A 16317-nucleotide genomic window follows, 5' to 3' on the forward strand; every position below is an offset into this window, starting at 1 on the left:
GATGAAATGTTTTTAAATTTACTTGCATGATTATTGTAAATGTCTGTTCAACATTCAAGAAGCAATTGCATCTGCTAATGTATTTAAAGACCTTGGAATATGCTGATATTCAATGTAATCAAATTCACGTTCCAAGAGACGCACTCTCAAAAACAACCTTAATAACACAGGATTTCTAATGGCATATACTCTATTAAGCTGTAATACAACAAGTTCAGAATCTAACCTCACTATCAAACGTCGAATTCCAAATGAAATAGATTCAGATAATAATTCAACCACTGCACTGTATTCTGCAATGTTGTTCGTCGTTTGACCGAGGCTTACCCCATGCATAGAAACTAACTCGTCAGAGGGCCAATAGATAACCCAAGATGCGGAAGAGATATTCCGTGTACTACGACAAGCACCATCAGCAAATCCAATGTATGTTTGGAGAGGCGTCGACATCTACAATATCAAGAGTAAAACCAAGATAAGCCAGAATAACGACGAAAAAAACACTCTCTAAACTAAGCACACTATCTAAACTAACAAACATACTAGCTAGAAAGAAAACCTATCCTAACTAAAAATTCTCCATACCCACCATTTAAGCATAATACCTCTTTAGGTAAAGTCCATTTCTGGGTTTACCCAAAGAGTCCCCATCAAAATCTACCAGCTCATAAGCCCCTTTTGCTAGCTTTCGCTTTACAATGTAGGGTCCATGCCACATAGGAAAGAATTTTCCAGCACCTAGCTTATCGTTAGCTTGATCATATAATAGCACTAGGTCTCCCTCCGAAAAACTTCGAGGGGTCACATTTCTATCATACTGAGCTTTCATTCGCTTCGCGTGAGTCTCGATTGCCAATGCAGCGTCACGTCGAGTCTCATCTAATTTATCTAAGTATAATAAACGCTTCTCTTCTTCGGAAGTAGCTGGAAGTAATTCGACAGCCATTTGAAGTGATGGGAATTCGCATTCAATGGGTAACACAGCTTCCAAGCCATAAATTAGCTGGAAAGGAGTGAACCCTGTTGAAGTTTTCACTGAGGTTCGGTATGCCCATAGCGCTGAAAATAACATGTTGTGCCAATTCGACCGATGAATACCAATGGTTCGTCGGATCATGATAACCAGAACTTTGCTGATAGACTCAACCAAACCGTTGGATTGCGGATAATAAGGAGTAGAGCTATCGTGGCACAAACCAAGCTGGCTTGTAAGCTCAGTCATCATGATGTTTCGAAAATGGCTCCCATGGTCAGTGATGATTGCTTGTGGGACACCAAAACTAGTTATAATATGATTGAATATGAAAACTACAGCTGTTTTGCCGCTTGCGTCGAATGTAGGCATCGCCTCGGCCCATTTAGTAAAATAATCAACTGCGAGGATGATATACGCATGCCCCCCGGCCGAGTGAGGGTTACAAGTAATAAAATCGATACCCCATTTGGCGAAAGGACCAATGGAAATTATAGGATGGAGAGGAGCAGGTGGTGCGCGCATCTTGCGATCAAACACTTGACAGTTGTGGCACTTCCTGACCGCAATGATACAATCTTTAAACATGGACGGCCAGAAATAGCCAGCGCGCAACACCTTCTGAGCTGTGGCATACCCAGACATATGACCGCCACATGCTCCAGAGTGACAATCATTCAAAACCCTCTCAGCCTCTTCGTGAGTTAAGCAACGTCGAAAAACTAAGTCTGCCCCCCGGCGATAAAGTGTATCCCCAATAATCTTGTATTGCTGGGATTGAAACCGAATTTTTCGACGTTCCGACTTTGAAGCTTCAGGCCGAAAGATTTGGGTTTGGAGATAGATGATTATATCCCCGTAACACGGATCTAAAGTACTGATAAGAAACAAAGATTCGTCCACAATGGACTCCTCTGCCACAGTTTCTGTGTCAGCATGCGGGAAATCACACATCAATTCCGCAAAAACTAAGGATTTTGTTATCACTGAAAATTCTAATGCCAAAATTTCAAAACTGCTCACAAAGCTCTTTAGGTTATTTCGTAGCTCATGTAACAATTTTTAAGTGTTTCCGCAGCGCATAAAGCCTTTTTGTAGTTTTGCAGCGCAACATGTTTTAGGCTGCACTACAAAATTGGGGATTTGTTCGAATCCATAGCAGCTGTCATGCAAAATAGCTCTGGGGTGGATGCACTTTACAGGAGGCATGCTCTCAAGTTCCTGCGTGTATGCTTGGCATCAGTTCTGAATCTGAAGGTGACAGTTTTAGTGATTGCAAGGTACTACCTCAGGTTAAAAGCACCCTTGTTGTTTGTCCCATGGTAGCTGTTATTCAATGGAGGAAAGAGATTGCTCGGTTCACTGCTGAAGGAAGCACTAAAGTTGGTTCATCATGACGCAAATAGATATCTTGTGACTGGATTTGACAGAGCTCCACAGCGCTATATTTCCCAAACTAAATCTGGATGTGGATCCAAGAACAGTTATGTTCCTCTTTTGCTAGCACTTACTAGATGCTCAACTGGGTCAAAGTTTTGGAAGGAAAAGGAAATCTCAGATAGTGTCAATGAATAGTTCTGAGCCTATGATGCTGTCACAACTGTGTGTTCGGATCAACACCTTACCTCACATTCGGACTGAAACAGAGCAACTGGAAAAAAGAATATCCTATGGTTGGAAGATGGATCTTTTTGCCAAAGATAATGAGAAATCAAAAGTTACTCTTGCACCCATTGGAAGTGCGCCTGAAGCCAAGTTCGAATTTTCCCAGGCTGGCAGTAATGAGGGCATTCAACAGCTTTGTGAATGGAGAAGGTGGACGGAGAGGCATATGTTAATATCCGGAAAGGGAAAATCATTCCGGGCTACGAGATTAGTGTTAGGGTCCTCTGGGAGGGCGAGGCCAAGGATGCCCAGGGGGTTACCCTTTCCAAGGTAAGTGGCCGAGTGGAATTGCCTTACATTGCCGACGAGAATGCCGGGGCAGGTGAAAATCCCGACATCAACATCACCGTGACAGACAACAGTCCCGTCGGTGTGTGACTCCGAGAAGCTTTTCTGTCCAAAGGGAAACCTTTCATATTGAAACAGGTCAGGCAGTATGACGATCTCATGGCTTCCGGTGGACTCGCTAAAGAGGAACTCCAGAACAAGACGCTGCCCAAATCAACCAAAGCTGCTCAGACAGTCGATAGGAATTCCTCATTAAAGCTTGCTGTTAGAGAGGAATTTAAACGATTATTAATAGAGATATTCAATTGCAGAGCCAGTGTTATTTATGATATTCTCATAGATGATAACCGGTGGAAAGGATTCTCGCAGAGCAATGCCAAAATAAGCAGGGAGGTGGGCGGATCATTCTCGCTTTTCGACGGGGCCATCACTGGCGTTAATCAAACACCGAGAGAGGTTGGAAAGAACTTATTTTCCATAAGATCCGAGCAGTATTTGGTTATGGAATGTAATGGCTCTCATGTTTCTTTCCCTCTCTATACAAGCCATCTCCGGCGATGCAGTAGAAGAACGATGTATCGCGCAGTTTTCAGTACCTCTTGGACAAATCCACACCCTATCCCGTGCCTAGATGGGTCGCCACACTGTTCATGGCCATCCTCTACTGCCTGAGAGTGTATTATGTGACAAAATGAACTCAAATGTGAGATCATTATCTGGAGGAGAAATAGTATTTGGCGGTGTTGATCCGGAACACTTCAAGGGTGAACATCAGTATACATCTGTTACTCGAAAGGGTTACTGGCAGTTTGATATGGGAGACTTCCTCCTTGATGATCAATCAACAGGTTTCTGTGCTGGAGATTGTGCTGCTATTGTAGATTCTGGAACTTCTTTGCTGGTTGGTCCATCGAGTATTATAACATAATTAACAATGCTATTGGTGTATCGGGTATATCAGCCAGGAATGCAAAACAGTAGTATCACAATATGGAGATGATGATCAGCAAGTCACAAGCAGGGAAGTGTCTCTGCATGAGCCAAAGCTTTCACCTCATTTAGATCAGATGAGCATAGGAGAAGTTTGAGGTAAAATAAGAAATAGATTTCGAGAGGGGACAGCTTGGTATTGAACTGGAGAAAAGACAAGGCGTTTAAAAAGAATTTAATCAAGATTTGAGCTCAAACATCACTGTTCCATCTCATCATCAGATGCCTAGGCAGTCCAGAATCCTTACGGAACAGGCTCTTGATCCATTTGTTAATTTGGAAAAGAATGAAACTATGTCTAACAATGCTTGTTCTCATCCTAGAATCACATCAAGGTTCTTCTTACCCGATAGCCTTACTCTTTTAACATCACTTCAAGTCTTATCATCTGCGTTATCTTCTTCACATTCAAGAAGCAGTAACCTAAACTCCACTGGTTCTCCAGTATATGATCGAAGTCCAGTGAGTAGCATTAACGTTATTGGGCCAGAGGAATTATTTGATAGAAAATGAAAAGGGAAGGCAATTTAATGATGCAGAAAAACCCGAGGGAAAGGATTTTCGATTTGGACAGTTGACAGAAAAATTTGCTTCAGATATTGGTGTTAGAAATGAGGAAAATATGGGCAAGATGATGCTTCAGAATAGTTTGAAGGACAATCAGTGGTGCCAAGGTTCACCTATGGTGCTGTATAAGGAGCAGCTTTCTTGTAGTCGAGAATATCAGTGTTGGTTGAGGAGAAGCTGCCCTTGAGGTTTTGGGTACCATCAAGAAGTAATAAAAACCTCTACTTCAGAAGGCATGTTTGCAAGTAAATCAATATGAACTATGGGTTTAGTGAGGAAGAAGTTCTGGAGCTTCTTGTTTAGATGCTTGTGGAAAAATATTTTGTGCCCTTTTTGTATATCAACGTGAAAAATCAGCTCTACCGTTCATGTTGGTGGAAGGATCTTAAAGAATCTTTATGCCTTCAGTTTTTGTCATCACACAGGTACCTGAAAACGATGGACAGCGCATCAGGGATGTGGCAGTCTGCCTTATTTGAGTAATTAAAGGATAAAAGCATGCTTCTTTGGATTCGAATATTTTGAGGCAAACCAAGAACTGACAAACAGGAGCAATTGCCTATATTTCAGGGTATTGGAAAACATGTTATATTAAAGGCCAGCAAGCAACTACAGACACCTATCACAGCCAAACTAAAAGAGACCACTTGTCAGAGAATGAGCCTGTTTTCTCCTTTTTCTCGTAGGAGCACCGTCTTGATTGTAATAAATGCTATTTCCAACATGATGTCGAATTAGAATCCTAATTGTTTTAGGATTTTAGAGCTATCAATTTGTAGTCTGTTGTATTTATTAGTTAGTTTCAAATGTTAGCAGGTGTCATGATAGGCAGAATGGGAGTTCCCCTCACGCTGGAGGAGGAACCTCAGTTAGGTAGAAGAAGCTCTATATATAGCTAAAGCATAAATGTAACAAGGGTTGGATGTTTTGGAAAAGACTGTTTTGGTTTATGTATAAACAAATTTCAGTAATGCAAATGACTGTGTTTTCTTCTCAGGATTCACAATGGATCTTCTTGTTCAAATGTGTGATGGTATTCTTTCTTTAAGGTTCTTTTACAGTTTTGTTAATGCATAATCACTCAGAACTCATGAATCATGCTCTGACTTCCTGTATGCCTTGGCAAACTGTGGTTTCAAAGTTATGTTTGAACATATAGATGTAAAGTGCCCTGATTTCTATGAAAAGATAGTGTTTTTGTTTGCTGAGATATGAGAGACTCCATAAGCCCAATGGGAATCAATTCAATGTTGTCCAGCCAGCTTATTTTTCATGTGTCTTATAAGAGTTAGCCATCTTTTCTTGTCATTAGTCAATATTCATAATCTGTGAGAGAGCCCTCTCAGACTAAGGAGGCTAAGCCTTAGTCCAAAGCCTGGTTTGAAATAGTTACACAGAATCTTGCTGATTGGCAGCCTTCAGTACCTGATTTTGTGATAACATTTTGGTGCGTCTGCCGGGAGCCTGAAGATTACTCATTCCCGAAATTATGAAGCTGGACTTCTGAAGGTAGCAGGAGCTCAGAAGGTTTTTGTGGCTGCAAATCTACCTTGGCGACTCCATTGTTAAAGAATTTGAAATTCATAGATTCATGGTGATTCCACTGGAGTTATGAAGGACCCAAATGCTACCATTCTTAGTTCAAGGTATGCATGCATAGATTTTTCAGGAATTCATGGTTTCCCAAATCATTTTCCCAAGGATGCATATTTTCTAAGGAATGGTCCAAAATTCAACGGAGAAGATTTGAGTTTAACTTTGAAGCATATATCAGATTTTTGTGAATTTTCACAGCTTCTTAGAGTTAAACATGAGGATGTTTGCATTATGTTATTCTATGATTCACTTCAAGGGAAATGTAAACAATGGATTGAAAGCTTTCCTATCAAATCCATTAAATCATTTCAAGACTTATGGCTTATGTTTTTGGAGGAATGGATAGATAGGTCAGAGGTGGTGGCAAACTCTCCTTCAGTTCAAGGTTTCAAACAATGGAATAATGATCATAGTAATGGAGAAACAAATGAAAGTTTTTCTTTGTCCTTGTCCTCGTATCTAAAATCCTTTGACTGCAAGGCAGGGGATAAGATGAGATTTTTGGATGAAGTTGCTGAGGACATTGAGAAAGACATTGAAGGTTTAGAAGGTCAAATTCAGGCATATAGTTTTCATAATCATGATCATTATTTTCAGAAGTTTTCTATGGCAGAACGCAAGGAGACAATGCTGGTTCCTTTCTCTTTCACGATTGGGAAACTGAACACTGTTGTTGAAGATCAGTTTGCATAGCCGGAAAGTTACAAGAAAAATCAAGCTGATCATGTATTCTGGGATCCTATAGCTGATTACATGGAAGAGTTTTACTCTCCAGTGTTTCAGTTTTCCTATAAAGATCAGAGACAATTTCAGTGGCAGCGGTCATCACATTATTATATTGGCTCTGAACTCCGATGCAGTCAAAGAAATCAAATATCAGATAAGACAAATGATTGGCTACATTGGAAATTTCACATTGATTAAGCTGAAAGAAGTTTGAAATTGATAGGGTAGGTAGGTAGGAAATTGCAAATAAGCTCAAGGTTGTCTGAGCATTTATTTTTTAGTAGATATAGACCTCTCTCTCCTACGGTGATCATCAAGCTCAAGCCTGCCAGGGGGGGGGCATTAAAAGCATTAGAATTTTTGTTGTCTATGCTGCAGCTTCTTCTGGAGTCAATACATGCACAGTTCTACAGTTATTGATTGCTCACAAAAGGCTAATATTCTTCCCAAACAATTCTGATACTGATCTTATTTGTTGTCTTTGTGTGAACATGATTTCATTGCTTTGGGATCAAAGACAAATGCAAAAAACATGGCTGCTATTATTATCAGGTATCTATTGTTAAATCGCTGTGCTGCTTTGAGGGAACTACTGGTATCGAAACCAAACCAGGGAAAACCATTCATAAATTTGTTCATCAGTTTCCAAAATTGGATCGTTCTGCTCATGTCCAGAACTGTATTGAAGGTGGAACTAACTATCACTCCAGATTTTCAGTGGGATGAAAAGATTCATGGATATGTGGAACCTTTTTGGATAATAGTAGAGGACAATGATGGTGAATATATACTCCATCATGAATATTTTATGTTGAAAATGCAGTATGTTGAAGATGACCATCATTTAAGCTTCACTGTCCCCATCCATGAACCTCTTCCTCTCCAGTACTTCATTCGTGTTGTATCGGATAAGTGGTTGGGGTCGCAGACAATATGGCCAGTTTCATTTGACATCTCATTTTGCCAGAGAAATACTCACCTCCTACTGAGTTGCTAGACTTCAGGGTATCTACATGAAGGTCTCAGTTTAATGGAAAAATAATTGGTCACCCAGCTGTTTAGTGCAGGGGCAATTCAGGTGTGTGTAGCAAGCAGTTCGATGCGTTGGAGGTTGTCCTTGTCTGCACATTTGGTTGTTGTCATGGCGATACAGTATTATGATGGGCGTGAGAATGCTCATACTGGCTATCCTATTACTGATCTTTTGCAAATGATGGGCCGTGCCAGTAGACCTCTGCTTGATAATGCTGGAAAATGTGTAATATCTGCTGGTGGTCCCAATCAAAAACAGTTAAGTTATACTGGTAGAGAGGCAGAGGAATGCTTTATGATGGAGCAGAGGAGTTCAAGTATGGGGATTTAATTTCTACTCCAGTTGGGTGGAGTGATGCATTCTGCTTTTGAAACTGGTGGCAAATGAAGTACAATGTTACTACATATAACAGATGGAGCACATGAAATGTCTGAGCCTGGTTCAACTAGACAGTCTTCGTCACAGAAAATTGACAATGTGAGGTATGCAGAGGATGAAGTGAAAGCCCAAGGAACTTAAAGAAGATGTTTGTAAAATAAATTTTATAAGGCACTGGAACTGCAGGTTCTTAGTGTACCACAAGGGCACACTATCCCAAGTGGAGCCACTGTTATCACTGAAAATTCTAATGCCAAAATTTCAAAACCGCTCACAAAGCTCTTTAGGTTATTTTGTAGCCCATGTAACAATTTTTAAGTGTTTCCGCAGCGCATAAAGCCTTTTTGTAGTTTCGCAGCGCAAAATGTTTTAGGTTGCGCTACAAAATTGGGGATTTGTTCGAATCCATAGCAGATGTCATGCAAAATAGCTCTGGGGTGGGTGCACTTTACAGGAGGCATGCTCTCAAGTTCCTGCGTGTATTCTTGGCATCAGTTCTGAATCTGAAGGTGACAGTTTTAGTGATTGCAAGGTACTACCTGTTGGGTCCCTATAATACTAGTGATTACCCCATTACTATTGTAGTTATACCCCTTATTTATATTGATGTACCCATGTAGTGCCCATATTGTTACTATTGTGCCACATAGAAGCCCACTATTGTTATTGTTGTTCCCTACAATATTATTGTTATGTAGGCTTTGATTGTATTGGGACCACTTAGACTCCTATATATAGAAAGGAGGTATTTTCATTTGTATCATCCAAGAATTGTTCATTTATGTAATGTGAAGGAGGTTGCCCCCTCGAAGAGGCTGAATTCTAAGGCGTGGATCTCTCTTTTCTATCTTTTTGTGAGCTGGTTTCATAACATTTGGTATCAAAGCTTTGGATTCTAGGGTTTCGCTGCTCCAAACAGGTCATCGTGGAATTTTCGCTATAACTTTTTTTCTGTGACGTCTCAGAAGTCGCAAAAAAAACCCTTGTGAGAAGAATTGGTGCTAAAGCTTGGGTCCGAATTTCAGAGATTTTCGCGTGATATTTTCAGAGATATGATCTAAGGAAGTTGGCCTTTTTGCAGACTCCTGAATTACATTCAAAACAGGTGACCTGGGAAAAATCGTCATAAATCTCTCTCTGAGGATCGGATTGAAATTTCGTAAAATGGTGAAGAAAGAGGACGGACTGTAGTTTCTTGTATGTGTGTTTTAGATTCAAAGGTTGAAACAGTGGCTCGTGGCACGTCGTACAAGTTTGCTCTACTGAACCTGTCTAAAAGCAAGTAACTGTGGGAGATTTCACATAACTCTTCCTTGGAGAATCCAATTTGGCTCAGACTTGTGGCATTGGAAAGAGGACGCAGAAGGCTACTGCAGGTAGCAATTTCAGAACTAGATGATTCGAAATTACAGAGACACATCAGATTCAATATCAGGCTTCTATAAAGTGAAAAAAAGGTGTGTAGTTTTTTTTTAAATTTTTGTGTAAGCTTGGTTTAAAGGAATTCAAAGGGCATAGTAAAGAATTATTATCGGTAACTGATGCCCCGAGGAAAGAAAATGAAAACACCTAGTAAGGAACCTGAAAGCTCTAGCATGACTCATGAAGAAGAAGAAGAAATGCTACGTGATATATCAAAATTACAAGAACAAGTGCAACAAATGTCACGATCACAAAAGCTAACAGAAGCTAAGATAAGTGGCATGGAATCTAAGATAAAGGGCATGGAAGCTAAGATGGATGATTCAAAGACAGATTTGAAGAGAGACATGGCAGATTTGAAGATAGACTTGAAGACAGATATGGAAGAATTGAAGAAGTTGCTACAAGAAAGTGTCACTAATGGTGAAAAGGTAGTAAAGGAAACTCATGATGAGAACAAAAGAAATGTTAATCATGATACCATAGACGCTAATGTTGGATCGAAGACTCATCATGTTCCAAAAATCGATATGAGGAAGTTTGATGGCAAGGATCCCGCCACATGGATATTACAGATGGAGCAATTCTTCGATCTCAATAATGTGCAAAACACACAAAAGGTACGTATGGCAACTTTATATTTGGAACCAAATCAGTTTGTATGGTATCAATGGCTTTGTTCTCGTAAACAATTTATCACTTGGGCAATTTTTACGGAAGAATTGATAGCACATTATGAGGATACAAAAAGCAACACTTTTTTTAGCCAATTGATAATCTCAAACAAAAGGGTTCAATAATGGAGCACATTGAGGAGTTCCAAAAATTGAACATAAGGGTAAAAGATATTCCAGAGGAGCATAGGATTGATGTGTTCATAGGGTCTTTAAAGGATAATATCCAACATGATGTGCGCCTTTGGGAACTTGATTCATTAGAGAAGGCATTCAGGTTAGCAAGAAAAATGGAAAGCAAAATTATGGCAACTAGGAAGCATACCATTCACAACTATAAAGATGGAAGTGTTGTTGCCCATAGTCTTCCACAACCTACAAGGTTGACACCACAACAATTGGAAGAAAAAAGAGCAAAAGGGCTTTGTTACAATTGTGATAGCAAATACACAAAAGGTCATAAGTGTGCTGAGAAGAAATTATTCTACATAGATTGTGAAGAGGAAGAAGAAAAGGAGCAAGAAAGGTCAAAAGAAGAGGATATATTCCAGGAACAAAGCCTATATGAAGAACAAATAAATCCGACCATATCTTGTAATGCATTGGCGGGAATTACCACTCCTCAAACCATCAAGATAGAAGGACAAATCAAGAAGAAAAAGGTGATAGTGTTGATTGATTCAGGAAGCACCCACAATTTTATTCATTGTAGGGTAGCAAAAGAATTGAATTGCTTCCTATATCCAGCACCAGAGTGTCAAGTGATGATTGCAAATGGAGGAACAATAAATTGCTCTGGAAAGTGCCATAATATCAAGCTATCCATGGGAGAATATGTATTGACTAGCCCAATGCTTTCCATTCCAATGGGAGGTGCTGATGTTGTACTAGGAGTCCAATGGCTACAATCCTTGGGTACAATAGCTTTTAATTTTCAAGAACTTTTCATGAAATTTTCTGTGGAAGGAAAGGAAGTTGAATTAAGGGGTATTGCAGGGAAACCAGGAAAGATAATCAGCTCTAATGGTATGACAAAGCTTCTAAAAAAGGAGCAAAGGGGTGTAATTGCACAATTATGTTCGCTAGATGTTTCCACATTAGAATCATCTATTTCTCCAGATCTCCAAAAAGTCCTGGACAATCATTCCAAGGTATTTGAGACTCCCAAAGGTCTCCCACCTATGCGTGATCATGATCATGCTATTCATCTGATTCCAGGAAGTGTTCCTCCAAACATCAGGCCGTACAGATATCCCTATGTCCAAAAAAGTGAAATTGAACGTATGGTTGCAGAAATGCTAGAGGCTGGTATAATTCAACCGAGTCAAAGTTCTTTCTCTACTCCAGTAGTATTGGTGCACAAGAAGGATGGATCATGGCGCATGTGTCCGGATTATAGGGAGCTCAACAAGCTCACTATTAAAGATAAGTTCCCCATTCCTGTCATTGATGAATTACTGGATGAATTGCATGGATCAATTTACTTCACCAAGTTGGATCTTCGTTCAGGATATCATCAAATCAGAATGAAGATTGAAGACATTCCGAAAACGACATTTAGAACTCATGAGGGTCATTATGAATTTTTGGTCATGCCTTTTGGCCTTACCAATGCACCTTCAACATTTCAAGGTTTGATGAATTCAATTTTCAAACCATTCCTTAGAAAATTTGTGTTAGTATTTTTTGATGATATACTTATCTACAGCAAGTCTTGGAAGGATCATGTTGAACATGTCGACAGGGTGCTACAACTATTGGAAGAGAAACAATTATATGCCAAAAGATCCAAATGTTTCTTTGGAGTCCAGGAGGTGGAATATTTGGGTCATATTGTATCTCATGAAGGAGTTAAGGTAGACCCTACCAAAATTAAAGCCATTAAGGAATGGAAAATCCCCACATCCATAAAGCATTTGCGCGGATTTCTTGGGTTGACAGGGTATTATCGCAAGTTTGTTAAGAATTATGGGAGAATAGCAGCACCTCTAACGACATTATTGAAGAAAGATGCATTTTCATGGACTCCGGAAGCAACAAAGGCCTTTGAACATCTTAAAGAGGCAATGTGCCAAGCACCGGTCTTAGCTACACCGGACTTCACAAAAACCTTTATTGTGGAATGTGATGCTTCAGGAAATGGAATTGGTGTTGTTCTAATGCAAGATGAAAGACCCATTGCTTTTGAAAGTCGTCCAATCAAGGGAAAGTTTCTAAGAAAAGCTATTTATGAGAAGGAAATGTTGGCAATACTCCATGCACTTAAGAAATGGCGACCCTACCTAATGGGAAGACACTTCAAGGTAAAAACAGATCATGATAGCCTTAAATACTTTTTAGAACAAAGATTATCCTCTGAAGAGCAACAAAAGTGGGTCACAAAGATGTTGGGTTATGACTTTGAAATCATCTACAAAAAAGGGAAGCAAAATGTGGTGGCAGATGCACTCTCAAGGAAGGATGAGGATGTGGAAGCATTTTTGTGCGCTATTTCTATCATCCAACCAGATTGGATAAATGAAGCAAGGGAGGAATGGAAGAATGACGAAGAAGTATGGGCACTTATTCGAAAGCTACAACAAGATTCCAGTACGTCTGATACATTTAGCTGGAAAAATGATTCGTTATGGTACAAAGATCGCTTATACCTCTGTAAGAATTCCCAGCTAAAACAAAAGATTCTTATGGAATTGCACACTTCTCCCTTAGGAGGGCACTCAGGATTTTTAAAAACTTACCACAGGGTGAAGAAGGAATTTTTTTGGGATGGCCTTAAATCAGATATTCATAAGTTTGTGGCAGAATGTTTGGTTTGCCAGCAAAATAAAGTTGAAACAATTAAGACACCGAGTCTATTACAACCTTTATCCATTCCAAGCCAACGTTGGGAGGAGGTATCAATGGATTTTATCACAGGTTTACCCAAGTCTGAGGGAAAGAGTGTCATCATGGTGGTAGTTGACAGACTTACCAAGTATGCACACTTTTGTGCATTATCACATCCATTTAAAGCCAGTACAGTTTCTACTGCATTTATGGAAACAATTCAAAAGCTACATGGAAACCCAAAGATTATTGTAAGTGACAGAGATCCCATTTTCACTGGAAATTTTTGGACAGAATTATTTTCTTGTCTTGGTACTCAGTTAGCTCATAGCTCATCTTATCATCCTCAATCTGATTGGCAAACTGATATAGTAAACAAATGTTTGGAAGGATACCTTCGTTGCTTTGTATCTGATAAACAGACACAATGGGTCAAATGGTTGCCTCTGGCTGAATGGTGGTATAACACTTCCTTTCATACAACAACAAAAATGACCCCATTTATGGCACTTTATGGGTATCAACCACCATCCATCACATCATATTTAAGAGAAAATTCTAAGGTTCAGGCAGTGGAACATCACATCGAACATCAACAACAAGTCCTCCAACTCTTAAAGGATAACCTTGTGTTGGCACAGAATAGAATGAAACAACAGGCAGATCAGCATCGCAGTGAAAGAAGTTTTGATGTAGGTGATTGGGTATTCCTACGGCTACAACCATATAAGCAAATGTCCCTCAAGCAAGCTAAGAAGGATAATAAATTATCACCAAAGTATTATGGTCCATACAAGGTGTTGCAAAAGATTGGTACTATGGCATACAAATTGGAGCTTCCTGCAGCTTCTCGATTGCACCCAGTTTTCCATGTTTCATGCTTAAAGAAGGTTATAGGCAACAAGCTCCCAGTTCAAACAATATTGCCAGAACTTGACGAAGAAGGAAAAATTATATTGGAACCGGAAGCATTTATAGAAACAAGAACTCGACAGCTACGAAATCGATCAATTTCAGAGTACCTTATCAAGTGGAAGAACTTATCCGCTGAAGATTCCACATGGGAGGACGCGAATTTTATGCAGAAGTATCCTGAACTACTCAAGCGTTGAGGACAACACTTTTTTGAAGGAGAGGGGCATGTTGGGTCCCTATAATACTAGTGATTACCCCATTACTATTGTAGTTATACCCCTTATTTATATTGATGTACCCATGTAGTGCCCATATTGTTACTATTGTGCCACATAAAAGCCCACTATTGTTATTGTTGTGCCCTACAATATTATTGTTATGTAGGCTTTGATTGTATTGGGACCACTTAGACTCCTATATATAGAAAGGAGGTATTTTCATTTGTATCATCCAAGAATTGTTCATTTATGTAATGTGAAGGAGGTTGCCCCCTCAAAGAGGCTGAATTCTAAGGCGTGGATCTCTCTTTTCTATCTTTTTGTGAGCTGGTTTCATAACACTACCTCAGGTTAAAAGCACCCTTGTTGTTTGTCCCATGGTAGATGTTATTCAATGGAGGAAAGAGATTGCTCGGTTCACTGCTGAAGGAAGCACTAAAGTTGGTTCATCATGGCGCAAATAGATATCTTGTGGCTGGATTTGACAGAGCTCCACGGCGCTATATTTCCCAAACTAAATCTGGATGTGGATCCAAGAACAGTTATGTTCCTCTTTTGCTAGCACTTACTAGATGCTCAACTGGGTCAAAGTTTCGGAAGGAAAAGGAAATCTCAGATAATGTCAATGAATGGTTCTGAGCCTATGATGCTGTCACAACTGTGTGTTTGGATCAACACCTTACCTCACATTCGGACTGAAACAGAGCAACTGGAAAAAAGAATATCCTATGGTTGGAAGATGGATCTTTTTGCCAAAGATAATGAGAAATCAAAAGTTACTCTTGCACCCATTGGAAGTGCGCCTGAAGCCAAGTTCGAATTTTCCCAGGCTGGCAGTAATGAGGGCATTCAGCAGCTTTGTGAATGGAGAAGGTGGACGGAGAGGCATATGTTAATATCCGGAAAGGGAAAATCATTCCGGGCTACGAGATTAGTGTTAGGGTCCTCTGGGAGGGCGAGGCCAAGGATGCCCAGGGGGTTACCCTTGCCAAGGTAAGTGGCCGAGTGGAATTGCCTTACATTGCCGACGAGAATGCCGGGGCGGGTGAAAATCCCGACATCAACATCACCGTGACAGACAACAGTCCCGTCGGTGTGCGACTCCGAGAAGCTTTTCTGTCCAAAGGGAAACCTTTCATATTGAAAAAGGTCAGGCAGTATGACGATCTCATGGCTTCCGGTGGACCCGCTAAAGAGGAGCTCCAGAACAAGACGCCGCCCAAATCAACCAAAGCTGCTCAGACAGTCGATAAGAATTCCTCATTAAAGCCTGCTGTTAGAGAGGAATTTAAACGATTATTAATAGAGAGATTCAATTGCAGAGCCAGTGTTATTTATGATATTCTCATGGATGATAACCGGTGGAAAGGATTCTCGCAGAGCAATGCCAAGATAAGCAGGGAGGTGGGCGGATCATTCTCGCTCTTCGACGGGGCCATCACTGGCGTTAATCAAACACCGAGAGAGGTTGGAAAGAACTTATTTTCCATAAGATCCGAGCAGTATTTGGTTATGGAATGTAATGGCTCTCATGTTTCTTTCCCTCTCTATACAAGCCATCTCCGACGATGCAGTAGAAGAACGATGTATCGCGTAGTTTTCAGTACCTCTTGGACAAATCCACACCCTATCCCGTGCCTAGATGGGTCGCCACACTGTTCATGGCCATCCTCTACTGCGTAAGAGTGTATTATGTGACAAAATGAACTCAAATGTGAGATCATTATCTAGAGGAGAAATAGTATTTGGCGGTGTTGATCCGAAACACTTCAAGGGTGAACATCAGTATACATCTGTTACTCGAAAGGGTTACTGGCAGTTTGATATGGGAGACTTCCTCCTTGATGATCAATCAACAGGTTTCTGTGCTGGAGATTGTGCTGCTATTGTAGATTCTGGAACTTCTTTGCTGGTTGGTCCATCGGGCATTATAACATAATTAACAATGCTATTGGTGTATCGGGTATATCAGCCAGGAATGCAAAACAGTAGTATCACAATATGGAGATGATGATCAGCAAGTCACAAGCAGGGAAGTGTCTCTGC

General features: G+C 40.2%; 2 pseudogenes; both read left to right on the forward strand.

The window, feature by feature from the left end:
* Positions 1 to 2779: 2779 nt before the first annotated feature.
* Positions 2780 to 3453, forward strand: LOC149174558 (uncharacterized; annotated as a pseudogene).
* Positions 3454 to 15135: 11682 nt separating this feature from the next.
* Positions 15136 to 15809, forward strand: LOC149174559 (uncharacterized; annotated as a pseudogene).
* The last annotated feature ends 508 nt before the right edge of the window (positions 15810 to 16317 follow it).

The sequence above is a fragment of the Pinus tabuliformis genome, chromosome 4_1, assembly GCF_031772625.1.
Source record: "Pinus tabuliformis cultivar Carrire ecotype Pingquan chromosome 4_1, CPIR1, whole genome shotgun sequence".
NCBI classification, from domain to species: Eukaryota; Viridiplantae; Streptophyta; class Pinopsida; order Pinales; family Pinaceae; genus Pinus; species Pinus tabuliformis.